The 20,384-nt window shown below is 39.4% G+C and overlaps 1 long non-coding RNA gene across 1 annotated transcript in view; it reads left to right on the top strand.

Annotated features, from left to right (window-relative positions):
- The window catches only part of LOC121298894, a 43,950-nt gene extending 29,001 nt beyond the window's left edge, over positions 1 to 14,949 (top strand). The window contains exons 2-4 of the long non-coding RNA XR_005947344.1: positions 6,817 to 6,984; positions 12,709 to 12,803; positions 13,821 to 14,949. This is a non-coding gene — a long non-coding RNA (uncharacterized LOC121298894). The remainder of the gene's footprint in view (positions 1 to 6,816; positions 6,985 to 12,708; positions 12,804 to 13,820) is intronic.
- Positions 14,950 to 20,384: the final 5,435 nt, after the last annotated feature.

Here is a 20,384-nt window from a genome sequence, read left to right as displayed (position 1 = left end):
ATATATATATATATATATATATATATATATATATATATATATATGATGAAAGATTCTGCAACTCACACGGTTCGTTGCCCCTTTAAAATGTAGACCCAGGACCCAGAATTACAGTTTACGTGCTGGTGCGCTAGTTTTAATAACAAAATAAACAAAACACAAAATAAACACCTAGCTCTTTCTAGAGCCCTAAATAAATATAAACAAGAACTAACGTAAACTATAAAACAGGACAGGTAAGCTGTTTACCTGTAACCAAAATTAACAAAACACACCAACAACACTTTACATGATACCTTTTCTTCTTACAGTTGAGAACACCATCAACCAGGCTCTTCACATTGCAGCAGCCCTGAGCACACTGGCTGCTTTGTTTAAATACCTGCACCTGGCTCTAATTTACAATAATCACCAGGTGCAGGGGATAATTAATAAGAAAACAATTAACAATTAAACAGCACCAAGAAATTAAACAAAATGTGCATTTCCACCTGTTTTAGGCAGGGAGGAATCTGCCCCTCTCCCTGCTACTTTACAATATCATAATTGTTTCTAAACATGTTTATTATTTAACAATACACTGCCTGCTAAATATCATATGATTGAGAGTTTCTTAAGTTATGGATGAACCACTTTAAATACTATTTTTCTTTGAATAAACATGTGTATTTCAAAAACAAACAAAAAAATAGGACTTGTCATGGATTGAATGGCCTCTGTCCTAGACCAAAAGCAGTGACAATCACTGGGCTTGTTACCCAGTCTGGGACCATGATAAATCAGGACTACTTACCACTTTGAATAGTGAGCCTTGTAAGGTTAGGCCGCAGCGAAAAATCAATTTGGGTTTTTTGTCACTCAGAAATGATTATAATTGAAGAAATAAAAAAAATGCATCTAATCAAAATGTCTAATTTAACTCATTCAGTGTTTTTTATTTATTTATTTGTATTTCTTTTTTTTTTCCACTGGCAATTGTTTTATACTTACGGATGATAGAATATGTATTTAAAAATGCATTCATTATCATTTATATATAAAACAGGTTACATGGGTGCTGTTCCTTTCCAATTTGAATCCTTAATTCTTTGTTGAATTCCCAAAGTAGTCCCAAGTGTCTAATTCGGGCCACTTGAATTATACCCCTGTGGGATGCACCTTGCATCCCACGCACCTCCGATCTCTGTCTTTATCTGGGAGTGAAGAGGATCTTAACCCTGAAGCCAGCCCTGGGAGGAGCTCCTCACCCACAGGAGAATCCATTCTCTCAGCATCTCTCCATGGCTGTATCACAAGCAGGCTTTATTACATAGATTGGGCAATTCGTTAAATAACTGAATAAATACCTCAATTTAAATACCTGACGATTTCAAAATCACACAAGTTTTTTCAGTTTTTTAAATTAAATATTTAAGTTTTTGGAAGCTGCAGATGTATACCATAAAAAGATCAATACAATTAGATAAAAATACCAATCAGGTTAACGAATGGGAATGTGTGGCTAATTGTTCAGATCCGGAATGGTTGTGTCTTAGAGAAGAACCTTTATGCATTCATGTGACTTTAAGCTTATTTTGAAGAAAAGGGCTGGATGTGTGCAGAATAGCAACACATTTGCAGCATATGATAAGACTGATATATTGGACGAACACATCTGGAGCACAGTGCAGAGGCATCCTGCTTTAGAACCACGAGCAATACTGAAACCTAAATGAACACGCTTGTAGAGAGAAGGAGTCACTGGGACAACCTGCTTCTTGAGACTGGGGGGGTGGGGGGGGGTGAATCAGAAGCCCCAGTGTTGGATTTGGTAGCACTCTCATTCTGGCTTTGCCATAGTATTCACTTTTTATACAAGAGTACTGTTCCCTGAAAATTACAGTAGACTGGACTGTAGAGTATATACTGAACCAGAGACCCTACTGTCAATGCAGGAGGTGCCCAGGTACTGTTCCTGCTGAAAAGCCTGGTGTTTTTAACAAGGGGTGCATCCAGAGTGCCTCCCAAACCCCCCCCCCCACCTCTCTCTCTCTCTCTCTCTCTCTCTCTCTCTCTCTCTCTCTCTCTCTCTCTCTCTCTCACACACACACACACACACACACACACACACACACACACACACACACACACACACACACACACACACACACACACACACGATGCTGTACACCAGGGCCCTGCAAAAAGGTCTGCTCAGTGTTGTATGTGTTGTTTACATTTTCCCACTTTATTGTCTATTATTAGTTTGGCACTTGATGCACACAGCACTTAAATGTTAGCACATCACTGATAAAGCATGTTCCCAGCTTCCTGCTCGAACAATGAACAGCAAATCAGTCTACAATAAAGTAATAAACCCCTTTTTGCAGCACACAGCATTGAAAGAATAGCATAGTAAAATACTGCTGATACACTACATATACTGCAGATGCATGCTTATCAAGAGATGTAGGACATATTGGTACAGTGATTTAACAAGGTAGTTTCCTCCAAATCCAATCTGCAAGCTACTAAATTATCAAGTTATTATTAAGGTCTGTTTAACCGATTAATCTGATTTGTTAAATCTAAAATTATTAAACATTTGTCCTTGATATACAGAGACTTAGGAAACAATAGAGATACAGCGAGAACACGTATGTGATAAATGTAGAAATATTAGAAGTGACAAATTGCTCCAGCTCTATATAAAGTACATCGAGTCTTGTCCCCAGTACTTGTCACAAAAAGATAGATGTGCTGTTTTCAACCAGAGATTCAACACAAGCCGTTCATATTCAACAACAGAATTCGCATGTGATTTTATGCCTCACTGTTTATTATGTTTTAAGAATAAACTAACTTAATTTTAAACACGGAAACCGTATTTACATGTTTTGCTAACATTTAAATGCTGTTGCGTATATTATAACCGAGCTATGAATAATATTATATATATAATATATATATATATATATATATTATATATATATATATATATATATATATATATATATATATATATATATATATATATAGATAGTAGGTTTTTATTACAGTTAAAAAATAATGAGTTAACGAAAATGTATTGTTAGAGAAATAAAAACGGATAGATATATTCATATATTTATGAATAATCCGTACATCGGGAATAATCTGTAACGCATTAGCAGTTTGCCCAAACCCTGGATTGCCATTAGTAATCAGGTCTGTACCAGTGCTTCTAAGAAATAAATGTCGCTTCCTTAGAGCGACATCTAGCGGCCAGATGAGAACAACATTTTTCCAACACCGAATACCAGCGACCTGCTGCCAAGTGCAATCAGTCATTTTAGACTCAGGAATCATCGTCTGCCCATTGAATCTTCTTCATGTATTAACCTAATGTCATTTATTTAAAAACTACTCGAGGATTACGATAAGAAAAAGGGACCCTGACAAAACCCTGTCCTGCAAATTACAAGCAGTACACAACCTTTATGTATGTCTAGCTGTCGGCATATACTACAACTAAATTAAACTAAAATATAACAACTAATAATAATAATAATAATAATAATAATAATAATAATAATAATAATAATAATAATAATAATAATAACAATAATAAATATTATTATACTTTATAATAGTATTATAATTAATCACATAATATTCACATTCACAAATAATGATTCTGTAGAGGGATCCTTAGCCAATATATGAATGCACCTTTTGAAATAGTGTATCAAACCCATTCCCTACCGCTGCTTCCGTACCACCCTTATTCAGTGAAAATGATGCCTGCAGACCTATTTGCATATGCACAGTACAGCCTTTCATTTGAATATCCACTACTAAACGTGCATGCGCCATAAAGGTAGTGCAAGGGGCTTTCAATAAGATTCGCTGTCATCTGAGACCTACTGTAGCATTATAACAGTGCTGCCTTTCTAACCAGGAGTCTGTACCACACAGTGTGTCTGTGCCAGTAGTCAGACAAATCCCTTACAAATGTTTGTCCTTGTGCATGCAGTCTGGGGTTAGCTAACAGTGGGTCCTTTCTCTAACATAGTTGTGTGTGTGTGTGTGTGCGTGTAGGTGCACTGTGAATTTGTATTTATAACCGGAGTGAATGCAGCCGAAGTCACACAGTAGAAGCATTGTCTTGCTGTCTGTCACAGTCATAACAACATTTCAGCTTCTCCTTTCAGAGCCTGGCGTCCTATACTGCACTGTGGCAGAATGCTAATGTGCCCTGCCTGTTGTGAGCAAGCGCACACGGAGTGGCGTGACAGGCAGTGCAGCGGCTGTCCTTTTCAGAGCCCACACTGCTTCATTTGTTTCTTTTTTTTTGTTTTTGTTAATGGTGGGGATGAGGGGGGGGGGGGGATTAAAGAGTTTTTTTTCCCCCTTCCTAATTCCTGTGAGAACGAGGGGTGTCCTAGTTTGGGACCACATCCAGAACCACTAGTCCCTCACTACCCAGCTGCAATGCCAGCTGAGCTGTGTGATCACATGGCCTTTCTGTGTCAGGCTAATCAAACACCAAACCCCCATTAACACAAAGAGGTCTTGTTACACCCTGGACTGGGAAAGATGCAGGGTATATACTCGAGCAGACCACTGACTGTCACCACGCCAATGGGAAGAACCCTTATAAAATGTTCCCATAGTAACAGCATAGCAAAGTGCAATAAAGCATAGTGATAGCATTGTAAAGCATAGGTAAGCATTGTAAAGAATAACAAGGCATGGTAAAGCATATTAATAAACATCTAAAAACAACGGTAAACTCTGTTAATTGCATAGTAGAACCATGGGGAAAGCATGAGGAAGCAGCAACAATGCTGAGGTGACCTGTTATAAGGGCAGGCACACTCGTCTCAAATAAGCCCCTGCTGCTTTCCACACCTGCCCAGCGAGTGTCCACACACTTCAAGGAAGCCATCAGAAAATTAAACAAATCTTTCTCCAGGAGGGATGACCTTCCTCCCTGCCTTTGTAATATTACAAAACCAGCCTGTCTGCAGTGAGATCTGCAGTGGCACAGGGCATACCTGTCATCAAGATGGTGATTGAAAGAGCATCTCTTGCATAAATGACGTGATGGCACGCCTCATCCTCAGTAAACATTGCACGTGCGCCACTGTGCACACTGTTATTAATACTGAGCTATTATTATTTAACTGCTAGACAGTCAGAATCTCCTTTTTGACTGCAGTTTAATTTCTTTTTAGAATACCAGACCTGGCATTATAAAACATTACAATTCTACACTCAACTTAATCTTTTTGTTCAAATGCATCTTTTTATTTGAAATACATATATTTATATGAAGAATGAGCAGGCAATTACAGTCCCAAAAGTCTTAAGTGCACAGTTCGGCTTATTTAATGTGCGTTCTTCAGGATTTCCAATATAAGACATCAAACTAACGTTTTGCACGGTTGATATGTGCTGTACACAAAGCAATGTGTCAGTGTGCACCTCCCTCGGCTCTCGCTGGTTTGCAGAATTATAAAAGCACTACATAGCTGGTGTTATACATTAAGTGGATGAAATACTAAAAAAAAAACACACAGAACAATCAATGTCTTTATTGAATTAAATAGGCATATTAAAGCATGCGCTGAATATGCCTACTTTCTGCATGGTACCGAGCCATTGCAAGTGGCTATTCAGGCAGAGCTAAAAGATTCATAATTGTATAACATTTTTTAAATCATCTTTACAAGTGGGAAGTACTCAAGCACACTATGGAAAGGTTTGGATCTCAAATGTAGGGATAATTTAACAACCTGTCCTGGATCTTTTTTCATTTTTTTTTTTTTAAACCAGCTTGACTTAACTAGAATACAAATGCAGCCTAAAGGTCTTACAATGGGCTAACAGTGCTCGAGAAATCCCTCCTTCAAACCATGCCTGGTTCTTTTCTGCCTCTGATAGATAATTAAACTCTGAGCCAGGGACTGGAGATTCAAAGCCAAGCTCAGACATCATTGTGAGACCCTGAGGTTAAACCACATTAAGAGGCAGATTTGTCTTATAGACCCCTCTAGGTGCTATATTGCTGGCCATGCTCTCAGATCTATGGAAGCAGGTTTTGTCATTGTCCCATCAGTTTTACTGAAAACAACGGAGACAGGAAGGGTTTCCTCACTGTAATTGGAATTCCCAGTTTTGGGAAATTGTGGTGTGCAATTCCTGACGGGAACTGACTGCTAAGCGTTCATTAACTATGCCGGCTCTGGCTTGAATATCTTTTAACTAAATTGCCATGCCAGGATTTAAGGATTTAACTATGCAAATCCAAGGGTCCCCAGATTGAATTCAGGATCAGCACGACTGCTTCGTCTTATTGACATCATAACTATATCCTTTAGAGAGTGACCCACTAATTATTGGAAACATATATTTTAAATGACAATGTCTTTTAATGTACAGCATTCTGAATTTTTGGATAGCAATGAGTTTGATAATCACAAAACATAAAAAAGGTTAAAGTTAAAGGTTTGCAAATAGGAGCCAACTGTCTTCATATAGCAGGGATGGAAATAAGGCTCCTATTGCATAGCCGTTTTAATTCAAGCTCGATTAACCACAGTGTATAGGTGACAAGCTCAGGTGTGTCTTAATAAACACATAGCGAAACCAGGGTTAGACACAAAGGAAGCCTTATTTACATGCTTGAGTAAGCAGGATGAGGGACATGCATCACCTGCCTGTGAACACCCAACCTTCTTGGATGAAATGATTTCTTCAAACAGCCTCCCACAAACAATTTGTTTTACCAGTTATAGGAGGTGCCCATGTTTTTGGTTTTAAAAACCTCCTGTTGTTCGTTCCTGTTTACAGGTTTACTGCCATGTCAGAGCGAAGAGGCCCGAGCAGAGCCTGAAGTTCGACTGGATAGCTACCCAGCTGAGTGAGATGGGGTTGCAGGAGCTGCCCAACCTGGAAGTTGTGACTGAAGCGATGTAGGAGCTGACAACGGTATCCCTGATGGGATTTCATGTGTGGCTGGTGTGTTTTGCTATTGCTTACATTTCCTAGTCTAGATATTTTCTCTTTTTTTCTGGCACTTTCTGGTACATTACTGATCAAAAATAAATAAATTATGGTTTTAAAGAAGGATTAGAGATAAGGCAAAGTTTCACATAGGCTTTTATGGGGAATATAAGATTCATCATGTAGCTTAAGCCTTATAAAAGTTTCCCCTAGTAAAAGCCTAGCACAATTTAATAAACACTGTGAAAGAATGGTAAAGCTCAGGTAAGCATTTTAAACACAGGTGAGGCATGGTAAAGCAGATTAAAGAATAGTAAACTGTGGTAAATTCATAATATTACCATAGGAAAAGCATGGCTAAAACTGCAACATTACAGTACAACAATATGGTGGTAAACTTTTACAAGGAATCTGTTAATGCGTTAAGTGTTTTAGAGTGTGTTTGTGCCATGGTCACCGAATAAGCCTGGACACGTGTGTTCTCTCGCCTGTGGTAGCTGCGACCTTGCCAAAGGTTTGTTTATCTGGTTTTATTCAAACCGCACTTCTTAGGTTTAAAAAAAGCAATTTATCTGGAAGAGGAGCTTGCTTTATCTGAACGACATTGAACATGTAAACCCTTGTTAGAGCCGACACAGCTTTCACACAGCTATTCCAAAATTGCGTAATGCTTTTGTTTCTGGTTTGAAACTTTCCAACAGTCCTGTGTCCGAGTCTCAACCACGTGTAGTTATTAATATAGTGCAACCACTGACAGAGGTGGTATGAAAAATGATTATGCCCTTCCGATAGTACTTAATCTAGACACAGATGCATTCTGATTTAAGACTTTAATCCAGTGTGTATTTAGCCCGTAATTTGTGATTACCAGTGAACAGCTTTGTATTTATTATATATTTATTTGTTTGTCGCTCAAAAGTGTCGTGTGTCATTGTATCGGGCTTAACCATCTTTGATCTGCTGTTTGATTCACTACGTTAGTTTGATGTCTTACTCTTCACATGTGGGCTGCACCGTTTCACAAAAATAACGAGGTGTCTTTTTGCGGAACCTGTGCAGAAATCTAGCAAGACATTACATATTTTGTATTTCCTACCCAAACTGAATATATAATACATGACGACTATAGCTAAACAAGCAAACCCTAAACACATAACCCCGCCTGTCCGGTATGAATGAGCTGGATTGTAATTAACATCTTGTTTTATAGGCTGCATGTTTTCAGCACGCTACTACTTTTAAAATCTACATTTCTTTAAGGACTAAGCAAAACAGTTTTTTTTTTTTTTTTTAAGAATGGCAGCAAATTTAGGATAGAAAACATAGTATAATATAGGGGCCTATTAAAAGAAAAGGAGGAGGTCAAGACTTGAGATATTGTACATTTTTAACTGATTTGACAAAACTAGGCTGCTGAAGATGTTTTTCATCAAATCTCACTTATAATGGATAGTTAATTATCCATTAAATGGACGTTGGACTGTTAAAATGGATTTGTGTTTATTTGTATTATTTAAGCATCGGTACATAGTAACAAAATTAACAACGTTTGTTTGATTTCAAAAACCATGTAGGTTATTCTTTTGAAGCACTAAATACTTCGTGAAGCTCCATCATCGTCTTTTAATTCCTGAGAGGGTCTGGTTTGTCCGAACACGAGGAGAATGTTCACAGGTTTCCAGGCGACAGTTCCTCTAGCCTGTTAACATCCTCGAACTGTGAGATTAATTTCACCAATGCGTTGGTTTTTTGTAGCACTCTTTAGCTGTCTTACTCATTGGAAGAAAATAAAAATTATCCCAGAAAAGTTTTAAATCCGGGTAATCTACCTTGTCACATCTTTAAAGTACCGATTGATTCAGTACTGTTGTGTAAAACTTATTTTGTCACGATTAAGAACTGTCCTACAGGCAAAATGATCAAATGCTGGCCAAATTTGGCCACTGAGAAGGCAATTTAGTGGGTAAAAATGTCTTATTATTATTATTATTATTATTATTATTATTATTATTATTATTATTATTATTGTTGTTGTTGTTGTTGTTGTTGTTGTTGTTGTTGTAGTAACAGTTGTAATGGTAGCCTATTGATGTAATGATTTTAACACTGAGGTCTATTATTTGAGGTAATACATTAAAAGGACATTATGTAAGGCATATAGTTTCCTTATTTATATAAGGAACAAATATATTCGATGTCACCATCTATATATTTATTATTATAATATTATAATATATATTAAAGCTAGTATAGTAATAATAATAATAAATAATAATAATAATAATTTGCAGCATGTTTGTAAAATGATCTTGTGGTATATTTGTGAAATATTCTGAATGTATTTCTTTAATTCTTGCCTTGTCTTGTGCAAGCAGTAGGCCTACTCTCCTGTTTGAGATTTTAAACGCAGTACTGGCAGAATTTGAGATTGAATGCAGCCAAATCCCCCTGCTCTAAACATCACTGAATAATATATTTCAGATTTCAGATCATGTAACTTGACACGAGAGCTATCTGTCGTTATGACAAAGAAGAAAGCAATTTAGTACCACCGCGTGGTAAAATGGATGGATACAAGAGATGGATACATAGCCAACAATGTGTTATATTATTATTATTATTATTATTATTATTATTATTATTATTATTATTATTATTATATAAATCCTCTGTAGTTCAATGCACATTTTCATATTCTTGAATCTATCACACACAGTGTCAGGCCTACAGTATAATGTAGCTGTTGATTTACCCATGGAAACATGATTTAAAAAACCCTGTTGATAAAACAATACAGTGCTCCCGTATGCTTTAACATTTTAACTAACATCATCTTTATTTTCCAGTCCTACCCTTTCAAGTGTTGATGCTCTGTATTACATCTGTGGGTACAGGAGCCTCACACTGAGTTAACTGCACATGCCCAGACACAAATCGGTTGCTATGGAAAGCGCGGCCTAGTAAAAAGAGTGGCGAGTGCACAGAGGGGGCAAGAAGCCTGAAAGGGGCTCCTGTGTGATGTGCAAAGGTCATCATCATGTTGTTGTGACAGTTTTATTTTTCTCTTTGTTGCCGCGGATTCGAAGGACACTTTTTTTTTTTAATGTTGCTTGGCACGCCCTACCGCTGCTAATGACCAGGCCCTCGCTTTCATTGACTGTGTCAGCTCCTGCTCCCTCGCCCAGGGAGGCTACAATCCCAGGATTCAGCTGCAGGCCTGAAAAAAGGCTGTATTGTTCATTCCGGGACTCTCTCACAGACACGGATACTGGTTTCTCAGGACCTCTGGAAGCACACACTAGCAGCTTTTTTTTGGGGGGTGTTTTTTTGTTTATGTGTTTTTTCGGTTGGTGGCGTTTTTGTTTTCATTGATTGGTAATCCAGTTCAGGTCACAACAGAGCTGCCATGGTTTTGTTTATTCATTTTTTCCTGTTGTTTAATATGATGATGGTGAATGAGAAAACGTTAGGGGTCCTATTAATAAAGCGTTAGCATGCCGCTAAGTACGATGCAGTCTCATTCATTTAGCGGCAAAATGATGCTTTATCAATATGGCCCCACTATACTACAGTGGGTAAGTTACCCTCACTACAGAACATGTACTAGAAGATTTTGGACAGGGTTACTACAGACTGCACAGTGATGGGGCAGTGGCCCTTGACTTGCACATTGTAGCCTTGACTATGAGCTTGGTGTTTCTTCTTCTTTTTACAGGCTTGCCGGTGTTAAAAATACAAGGGAGATTCTGGCAAAGGGAATCAAAGCATTGAGGTGCTTAGTGATCCGACCACAGATTATGCATTGGGAAGCGTTTCTTCAAGAGGAAAAGGATTCTCCTCACCGCCCCATGCACCAAACGTTATAGGTCATAAAAAGATACAGAGACAGGGCCTATGTAACATGGACAGCAGCCTTATATTGGAGCAAAAAAGGGTGAACTGTACAGCAGCCTCTAAACAGAGGTGTTGTAAGATCCTCAGTCATTAGCATGAGTCTGGAGTGGATAACAGCCGTATGCCAGGGACACATGCTGGGCCAGAGAACCTTAAGAGTAAGGGATTGGAGGGCGGCCTCTAATTGGAGAGAGTGTGAGACCACAGAGCCTGAGAGTGAGCGCTGGAGTGGACAGCAGCCCTACTTTACGAGAGCTCGTGTTTAATAAAAGCAAGCATTGTATGGTACTAACGGGGGAGGGGGATCAGCAATCAGAAATGGAAAGTGAATGCTGAACACATCAACTAATTGGTGCAGCAACGTGTAATGAGGGAGCCCAGCCCAATCCCCCAAAGACACAGCCTTGAGGCCCCGCAGCCTTCCTGCTCATGTGCTCATTAACAGCTGCCAAGTGCAGCCGAGCTGGCCCCTCATTGGCCTGCTGTTGCTTTGCATAGGGACCCTTAACTGTCCGCTTGACTCAAGTGCAACCTGTATGCACAGGAGCAAAGTGAGCCTGAATGATCATAGCTAAAGAGGCCAAGTCAAAATGAATTAACCCTTTGAGCAGTCAAGGGCTCATCCCTAAAGCAGGAGGGAGTTCAAATTTGTATCGGTTTTTAATTTATAACTGTGTGTGTGCAGCCTTGTTTATGGTATACAGTATTTTGCCAGAAATGTAACAAAATAAAATGTGTAGGAGAGACAGGTACAACATTAAATAAAATAATACAGAATCACCTGTCAATCGTAAGAAATAACAAAGTAAATGAACCAATACTGCAACACTATGAAAAAGGAACACAAATTCCCTGCAATTTGTAGATTTAGATTAAATAAAATTAGATGATGTACAATACAGAGGGATAAAGGAAAACACATTGATAAATATACTCAATACCAGGATGCCTGAAGGTTTAAATAGAAAGGAACAGTAGATCGTTACATTATTAACTACGTAATTCATGACATCTCAAACAAATTAATAGATTTAAATAGAAATAAGTGAACAAAACATAGAAAATGAACGAGGTGAACAAGACTCACTTTACTGCTGCTCAAGCTTGAAGTATACCTTCCCGTTAAATGGTACATCAGTATACTGTCATCACTATACAGTCCCAGCCACATGCATTATACACAATATTTAAGTATAACGTTTTATGTGTCTGATTGTTTAAAAACACAGGCAATGGTCTGGCAATCTAAAAATGTCCACACATTTAATTATTTATTTATAATTTGAATATGCATGCATGCTGTTAACTAAGTACTAAAAAGCATTACAAGAGTTAAGTGGCATTACTGCCCAACTCTCCAGAGATCACACAGACTGCATGAGGGGGTAATACTGTGCAATTCTATTGAAAATGACTGTATACGTCACTGCAATTCGCAGTAGCAATTTTATTTAGAAAACACATTCAAGCAGAGATTGGTTGCTACTAGCTATTTTTAGGCTTGTTTCTAAGATAGTCCGCAGTGTGGTATTAATGACAATGGAGCACATCGGGCATGAGAATCATACAGTGTCAGACTGCAATAGAATTCATTTTATTTGACTCATCTTCTTCATCTGTTTGCCAGCCTACTACAGGAAAGCAGTCTAAGGTTGAGCTCATAAAACTCAAAGCTGAACTGCTGCTCTCTTTGAAATAGCATTGCTACCTTCTTTTTTTGTTTTAAGTATGTGCAATTAAATTGTCGTTCTGTGTACTTGGAACAGTGAAGTAACACTGAGTAATACTTTGTCATAGAATGTAATATGTTTCTTTCTGTGATTGCATGCTGCTGTCGTCTTTCAGGGCCCCCTTGACAATGAGATGCACACCTGAAAGGAGTCTCTTCCTGGATTAACAATAATCAACATGGAATAGCAATAGCAATACTAATACAAATGGTAATTATAACTAAAGCAATGCTACAGAGTATTAATAGCTTTGAAAGGCTTAGTGAGCCTGATTGCGATGGAGTGTGGATCTCCAGAACTGCTTTTATTGTTGAAGGAACTTCCGGAAACTTCCGAAGGCATCTTCTGAAACGTTTGTCTGCTTGACTTGATAGGTGGGGTTGAAAGGTCACAGAAGAGTGAATTTGGCTGAAAGCCAGCTACAGGGAAAATCTAGAAAAAGAACAGGGGGTTGAGTTCAAATTGATGGACAAGACTCATCTAGCGTGCAGTGACTAATTAATGCAGTGTTAATGATAGAGAGAGGGAGCTGGCACAGCAGCGCTGGGGGAGGGGGGTGGTAATGAGCAATCACAGAGCTCCAATTGAAGCTTAGCTACTATAGAAAATATAGTAATTACAGCGCCTTTCATCTCTAACTGACTCCAGGCCTCTTATTTTATTTTAGTAGTTTGTTATTCGGTTCTGGCTTGAGGTTCTCAGCCACTCAATGGTGTTTTATTACATTTTTCTTATTATTTATTTTGAGATTAAAGCTATATACTAGCCTGGTCAGCCTTGACAGTTGGTGAACTCAATTTGGAAGTTCATCAGAATTCACATCTTCACACGCACGCACACACACACACACACACACGCACACACTGGAACATGTTAATAATTCAGCTCTGTGTTTACACAGGTGTGCTCTTATTAGCAATTATATGGAAAGCAATGTTCTTTGTTTATTTTTTGTTTTCTGAAATCATGCATTTATGGGACAAACACATCTGTACTGTATTCATTGTCCAGTGTTGGGGTTCATAAATGCGCATTCAAACTCTTTAATGGTGTAAATAGCAGCGGCTCCTAATACAGTTGCCCTAACATTTGTATTCATTGGATTCAGCCATGTTAATAAATGGCCCTGGAAAGAACTGGATTTCTGTAGAGTTAGAGGGCAGCGGTATTAAGATCTGCCACGGTTTATAGAATTAAAATAAACCTCCTTGTGTGTTTTGTGTTCAGCACGTCTGCAGCAGCCCAGAGACCGGAGAGTCTCAATGGACTTCGGTCACAGAGGAGGAGGGACAGGGTCCAGCTTCAAAAACATCAGCGTTCATTTCAAGCTTGAGCACTGTTGAGTGCGGATGATTCATCTGAAACAGCAGAGACCCTGTGCTGTGACATACAGCAATGGAAATCGGATATGAGAACGGACACAGAATGTGTCACTGTGTGTAGTGATGTTACACCATGCATAACCCGTACTGCACGACGTCTCATAGGAGTTCTTGACGACAGACTAATATTTTTGGGCAAGATGTCATCTCTTACAACACAATAAACACGGCCCTTTTTAAACTTATAAATAAAAACAAGCCTGCTGAAAACAGTTTGTCCAGACAGCTGTTTAAATATGAGAGGTCTCCACAATTAAATTCTACGGCACTGCAATACACACCCTGGCACTAATTTACAGTGTATTATTCATTACATTTAGAGTCACATGAAAGGGAAATAGGATCACAGCTGCTGAGCTGCTGTAAGTCCAGGGCGAGTAAATGCAAACAGAAGGCTGCTGCTAGTTCCCATTGTGTTCTCACTGCATTGCATGAGCGGGGCCTTCATTCAGGTGCCAGCGGTACCGCTGTGGCACCATCTTGTGGTCCTCTTGTCATTCCATTTGATTTATTCATATTCTATCATTCTGGGTTTCTTTGATTTTTGCTTCACATGTAGGCTGTGTGCTTGAGAGCTTATGGTGGGTGCTTATTTCATCCTCGTTGAATGAAAGCTTTGTCCTAATGACCATGACAGATTCTACAAATAGCACAAGAATAAAGGCTGGCCACCAAGCTTACTGTAACCGACCCAGCCTGAAATCCCCTGATCCATTGAATTAACTTATTGCTCTGATTCTCACTTGTGATAGCTATGTTATTGTGTGTTGGTGGAGAGGCAGAGACATTCACAATGGTACACTGATCACCACAAATACAGACTGCCAACACAGAGGTGCACATTAATAGTAATAGCTGGATAGGTATTACATTGCATTGGCTTTTTAGATGAATGTAATGTTATTAGAAGCCTATGCTGCCTTTGAAGCATGTCTGTTAGCCCCTATTATTAAAGGAATCAAAAATCAATATTTTTTATTTGTATTTCATTTTATTTATTGTGTATTTGTTTGTGTTGTTCTATGTTGTATATTTGTACTTTTTTGGGAGGAAAATTTATTAAAAGAATTGATGATTATCAAAAGTATTGGCGTTTGCATTTGTGTGTATCCTTTTGAGTTCCAGAATGGCTGGGCCGGATGCTTGTCCTTCATGTTACCTGAAAAAAAATGAATGTCTGCAACACTGGCTCCTTCAGGACTTGATAAGGGAGGAATCATTAAAGAAGCACCCACGCTATGCCCTGCTTTGTGGTGTCAATCATGCATGACACATAATGTAATGAAGGGTCTAGTGCATTGATCGAAACAGCAACGGATCTTCATTCCACCACCGTTCAACCAGATCAATACTACTCCCAATACGTTGTTACAGAAAGAAAGACCTCACAGAAGCGCACTTGTTCAGAGATCTTAGTTGTTATTGATTGATTTCAGTGATCTGTTTCAGCTCAATTAATTCCACCCCAATGTGTTTAAGAGTCTGCCCTCGTATGTCTAGAAGACTTCAGTTTACCGATAGTAAATCAGGGTTAACAATGTTTACCACTGAAGTCCTGGCATCATAAAGGTGTCTGAAACCCACAAAGTCACCACACCGCAATTTAACACAATTCAATACAACTGTCACTTGAGACAGACCCTGGATAAAACAGTAGGTGGCTGTTATCCAACACACAGTAGCAGCTGGGCTGAGGCTTTGTTGAAAAATACATTTATTCAATTGAAAATATTTATTTACAATGGGTTGATGGAAAGTAACAGTGGTTTAATTGTAGTAACCCCCCCGCCCCCCCCCCCAAGGTTCCCATCTATTTATAAAGGGGTGCTGTCTTCTTTTCAGCTGCTCTTTTGCAGTTTGCAATTCGTGGTTTGTCGTCTCTGTTAATTAAAAGCAGAGAAAAATGCTCACAATAACTCCCCCTTCTCCCGTCTCCTGTCCCCTGTCCCCCGCTAAATATTTGTCTTTTAATTCAAATAAAGTGTCAGTGGAAGCATCAGAGATGGGAGTAGTGGGGTGGTCTTCATACTGTCCATTGTGAGAGGAGGCTAAACACAAGCACAAGGCCAGGAGTTCCTAATTAATGGTCTGAGTTGTTATCTGGACAAAGCCCTGCTATTCTTTAATGGGAGGAACCGGAGGGACAGAAGCACTTGATCCAACATTCTCATTGTTGTTTCTCAAGAGATGTGCAAACTAGGGCGATTGCCGTCTTTCACAAACAATAAGACGTCTGGGCGCTCTAGGAATCCTCCCAAAAATGAATGAGTCCATTATTAGGAGCAAAGTCAACGTTTTCACGAGCCAGCACAATAATGTATACACTATAATGTATTGTGTCAGGAGGTACTGAAGCATCTTGTGAATAGATACATCCCACCTGTTACCATTAAATTACAAGATTTATTATTGGTCTGAATTCATATATGTTGCAAAAGTGACTTCTTGATGAGGAAGGCTCATTATATATATATATATATATATATATATATATATATATATATATATATATATATATATATATATATATATATATATATATATATATATATATATATATATATATATATATATATATATATATATATATATATATATATATATATATATTCAATTTCATTTCTTTCCTTCCATGGGATAGGGACCATTATGTTATTAAGACGTCTTTCTGTTATATCTGGAAATAGCTCTTAATAGTTCATAACTCTGTTGCTATGTGGGTGTCAATAACGCACACTCTGTTACAGTTTGTTCAATAAAGACATAACAAGGGCTTTGACTAGACACTCTGCCCCTCCTCCCAGGTTGTGGAGGACTTGGACCCCTGGATCAGCTCGTGGTGCCCCCCGGCGAAGCCCCAGCACTGGGCTGCAGTGCCCCTCGGAGGCCAGTCGAGAAACAGACCGGACATCACTTTTTGTCAGCCCTTGACATGATTTGACAGCTCAGTAATAACACATCAAATCCTCTCTTTTGGTCGGTTTCCCTGCCGTCCTCATTCATAATGGTTCAGTGGAGATTTCTTTATTTCAACACAAACAATGGCCTCTTTCTCCCTCTCCCCTCTCTCTCGCACACACACAGCCGCGCACATTGACGGTAATGGATGACATCACTCGCTGGACAGAAAGAGGGGTTCCGTTTGGTTTTCAGAGGGGATCGTGGGAACCTGGAGGCTCTCACAATGTTTACTCTGTTGTTTCCTCTCCCTGTTTCCTGCTGCGGTGTGAGGCGGCTGCTCTCTCTCTGCCTGGCTCAGCATCTCCATCCTTTCCATGCACAGCAGCCCTCCTTCAGAACACAGCGGCTCCCGAATTCCTGACTTCAAGCACAGCATCGCTCTCCAAAGCACTCCAGTGTACCCTTTTACCTCCTGTCACTCTCTGCTGTGTCTACACAGTGCTTCTGTATAGCTCACTTCCTCTTGCTCTCCATTGATTTCAGCTGAGTGAATATCAGGGTCTGTCTCAATTCTGTGAGTTCCTCTGGATCCCAGCAATCTCAGAGTAATGGGGAAAGTAGGGATTGGAACTTTATTGCAGGGTCATAACAGAACATTTTCCATTAGGCAATGGTTCAGGATTGTCACAAGTATTATTCCCACACTTTTCCCATGTTAATATGTTATCAAACATATTCCATCATGTACCACACTGTGCCTGCCTTTCCTTTATCATTCTTTCACTGTGCTTTGCAACATTTTCCATGGTAGACTTTTATCAGAGGTGGGTTTAAAACATTTGAATTTTTGGGGTATGCCTGGGCTGAAATGCACTGTGGAAACTCTGCCTAGAGAAACGCTCATCAGACACTGCAGTGCTGGAGATAATACCAGAGCTGTAATTAAATACCTCCCCAGGATGAACTAGGTGGGGTCTTTAACCTCTGGAGGTGTGAGTTTGAATGCAACTCAGGTCACAAACCCAATTCTAGCGGCTTTAGTGATCTCAGCCCCCACAAATCCAGATTACAAAACCACAGTCGGTACAGAATTCTGTGGCACAGGGCACCCATGCAGAACAGGATGCAGATTGGATGGGCATGGAGACTGAACTGCTCGCTCGTCCTCTCAGAGAGAGGGATCACACTTGGGGGATGCTTGTGGATCACTGTGGGGGAAGCTCATGTTGCCACTGCTTGTGTGATCCCTACTCTGGATAAATAAAAGAGGATCTTCAGTTCCGGTCACAGAAAGTTAACTCGTGCAACAGAACAGTCTAAATCTTAATTAATATTGCTATTCAGGTGTCAATGAGAAGATACACCTGTATTCACTTGATCTGAAGAGAGTCGGATCCTAATACCGCCCCCCCCACCCCACCTAACACAATCATCCAATTTGACTCTTCAACAATAACTAACACTTCGAACAGTGCATGTCACATTATGATTTATGCGTTTCCTTCTGTTGCAATATGCAGCTGATTGGTTTAAAAGGCAGTGGTATTAAGATGCTCCACTGTTCAGACCAAACAAATAGACTTGCATGAGTGTTACAGGGGAAAGCCTTGAAATCAAACTCAGATTATTTCATGAAAACCAATGAGGAAGGTTCATTTATCACCCATGAGATCAGGAATTGAAGGCAGGTTGTGAAAATAAAATTATATATATATATATATATATATATATATATATATATATATATATATATATATATATATATATATATATAATATAATATAAATAAGGAAGAAAGACTAAAAGAACAAAAAACAGTTTTTCGTTATAGCTGTTCTTATTGGCTGAACTGGAGGAGTCATACCCAGCATGCATCAGCAGGGCTGACATAACAGCTGGTTAATTACATTCTCCACTCCAGAACTCTGTTATTACCCATAATTGCACCTTGCTTCATGTGCTTTGTCACTTACCTGAGCTGAAATTTACACTGTTGGAGGTGAGGACTTTCTTCTTGTAATAGGAGCCGTGAGATTGGGGGTTGGGATGGTGGCATGGCAAGCACACAAAAAAGACCAGCAGAAGAATCCAAACCTGGTGTTAAACAGGGGTGTTGCTCAGGCACCCGAGAAGAATAATCCACTGCGTTTTAAACACAGGGGTAGGTGTGGAATACTTTTTATAAAACTGATTCTTTTTGTGCTTTTACCACGCTTTGCTATGCTTTACCATGTTTTAATACATACTTGAATGGAAGCAGCACTGTTCTGAAATCACACACACACACACACACACACACACACACACACACACACACACACACACACACACACACACACACACACACACACACACACACACACACACACACACAGAAAAGAATGCTATTTCCAATGGTAAGATCGGCACTCAGGGACTGTTCTGCTTTACTTGTTAAAGCCACCCCCCTCTAGGTGTGACTTACATACCTGTAAGCCTTCATTTTAACACTTCCATAATCACCTGTTTTGTTCAAGTCTGGCTTAGCTCATGCAGCCCCCTGGGAGAGAGGAGACACGGCACCATTGAAGAACAAGGGAGTTTGTTCCCGGCTGCCCAGCCTTCCTCCTCCTACTCCCTCTGTTCTGCAGATAATAGAAGCAGATTGGACCAGCTGTTGAACAATAAAAGACTCAAGGACGGCAATTTATTGAGCTAAGAGACGCTGATTAGATCACTTTCCTAGCATTCACACGCTCGGTGAAAGAAGTTCACACCTGAGATAATACAGGCTAACCTGCCCGCTGCTGCGTTAACCCCTCCATCGCCTGGGCAACGCCTCCTGCTCCTCGAATGGGAATGGTATAGGCAGAGGCCTTGTTTTGAAAAATTACAAAACGGACAAAGAAGGAGTTAAAGGGAAACTCTGAAGAGACGTCACACAAAGAAACAACAACAACAACAACAGTTTACTTCCTATTATCTAGATTAAACAAAACTGGCGTTATTCTTTTTATTTGTAACAAAAAGAAGTCCCTTTCCACTTCTGTCTCTGGGGTTTGAAGGTTCTTTTAAAAGGGTCCTATTCAGAGTAAACACTGTCCCTCAACCAAGAAATATGAGAAAATCAAGTAAAGTGTTATGCATTAATACAAAGAAAACACCCTGGGAATCTCCAGCAATGAAAGCTGTAAACTAAGTTATTATTATTATTATTATTATTATTATTATTATTATTATTATTAGTAGTAGTAGTAGTAGCAGTAGTAGGAGGAGCAGGAGTAGTAGTAGCAGTAGGAGGAGGAGCAGGAGTAGGAGGAGCAGTAGTAGGAGGAGCAGGAGGAGCAGGAGTAGGAGGCAGTAGTAGGCAGGAGCAGTAGTAGCAGGAGTAGGAGGAGCAGTAGTAGGAGTCGTCCTCATAGTCCTCGGAGAAGTCATCATCATCGTCATCATCCTCAGGAATCATCCTCCTCGTCCTCCTCTCCTCAGTCCTCGGAGTCCTCATCCGAGCAGCGTCCTCAGGATCATC

The sequence above is a fragment of the Polyodon spathula genome, chromosome 24 (assembly GCF_017654505.1).
Source record: "Polyodon spathula isolate WHYD16114869_AA chromosome 24, ASM1765450v1, whole genome shotgun sequence".
NCBI classification, from domain to species: Eukaryota; Metazoa; Chordata; class Actinopteri; order Acipenseriformes; family Polyodontidae; genus Polyodon; species Polyodon spathula.
The sequence above is the reverse complement of the archived record's forward strand: the minus strand, read 5'-3'. Positions and strand labels throughout refer to the sequence as shown.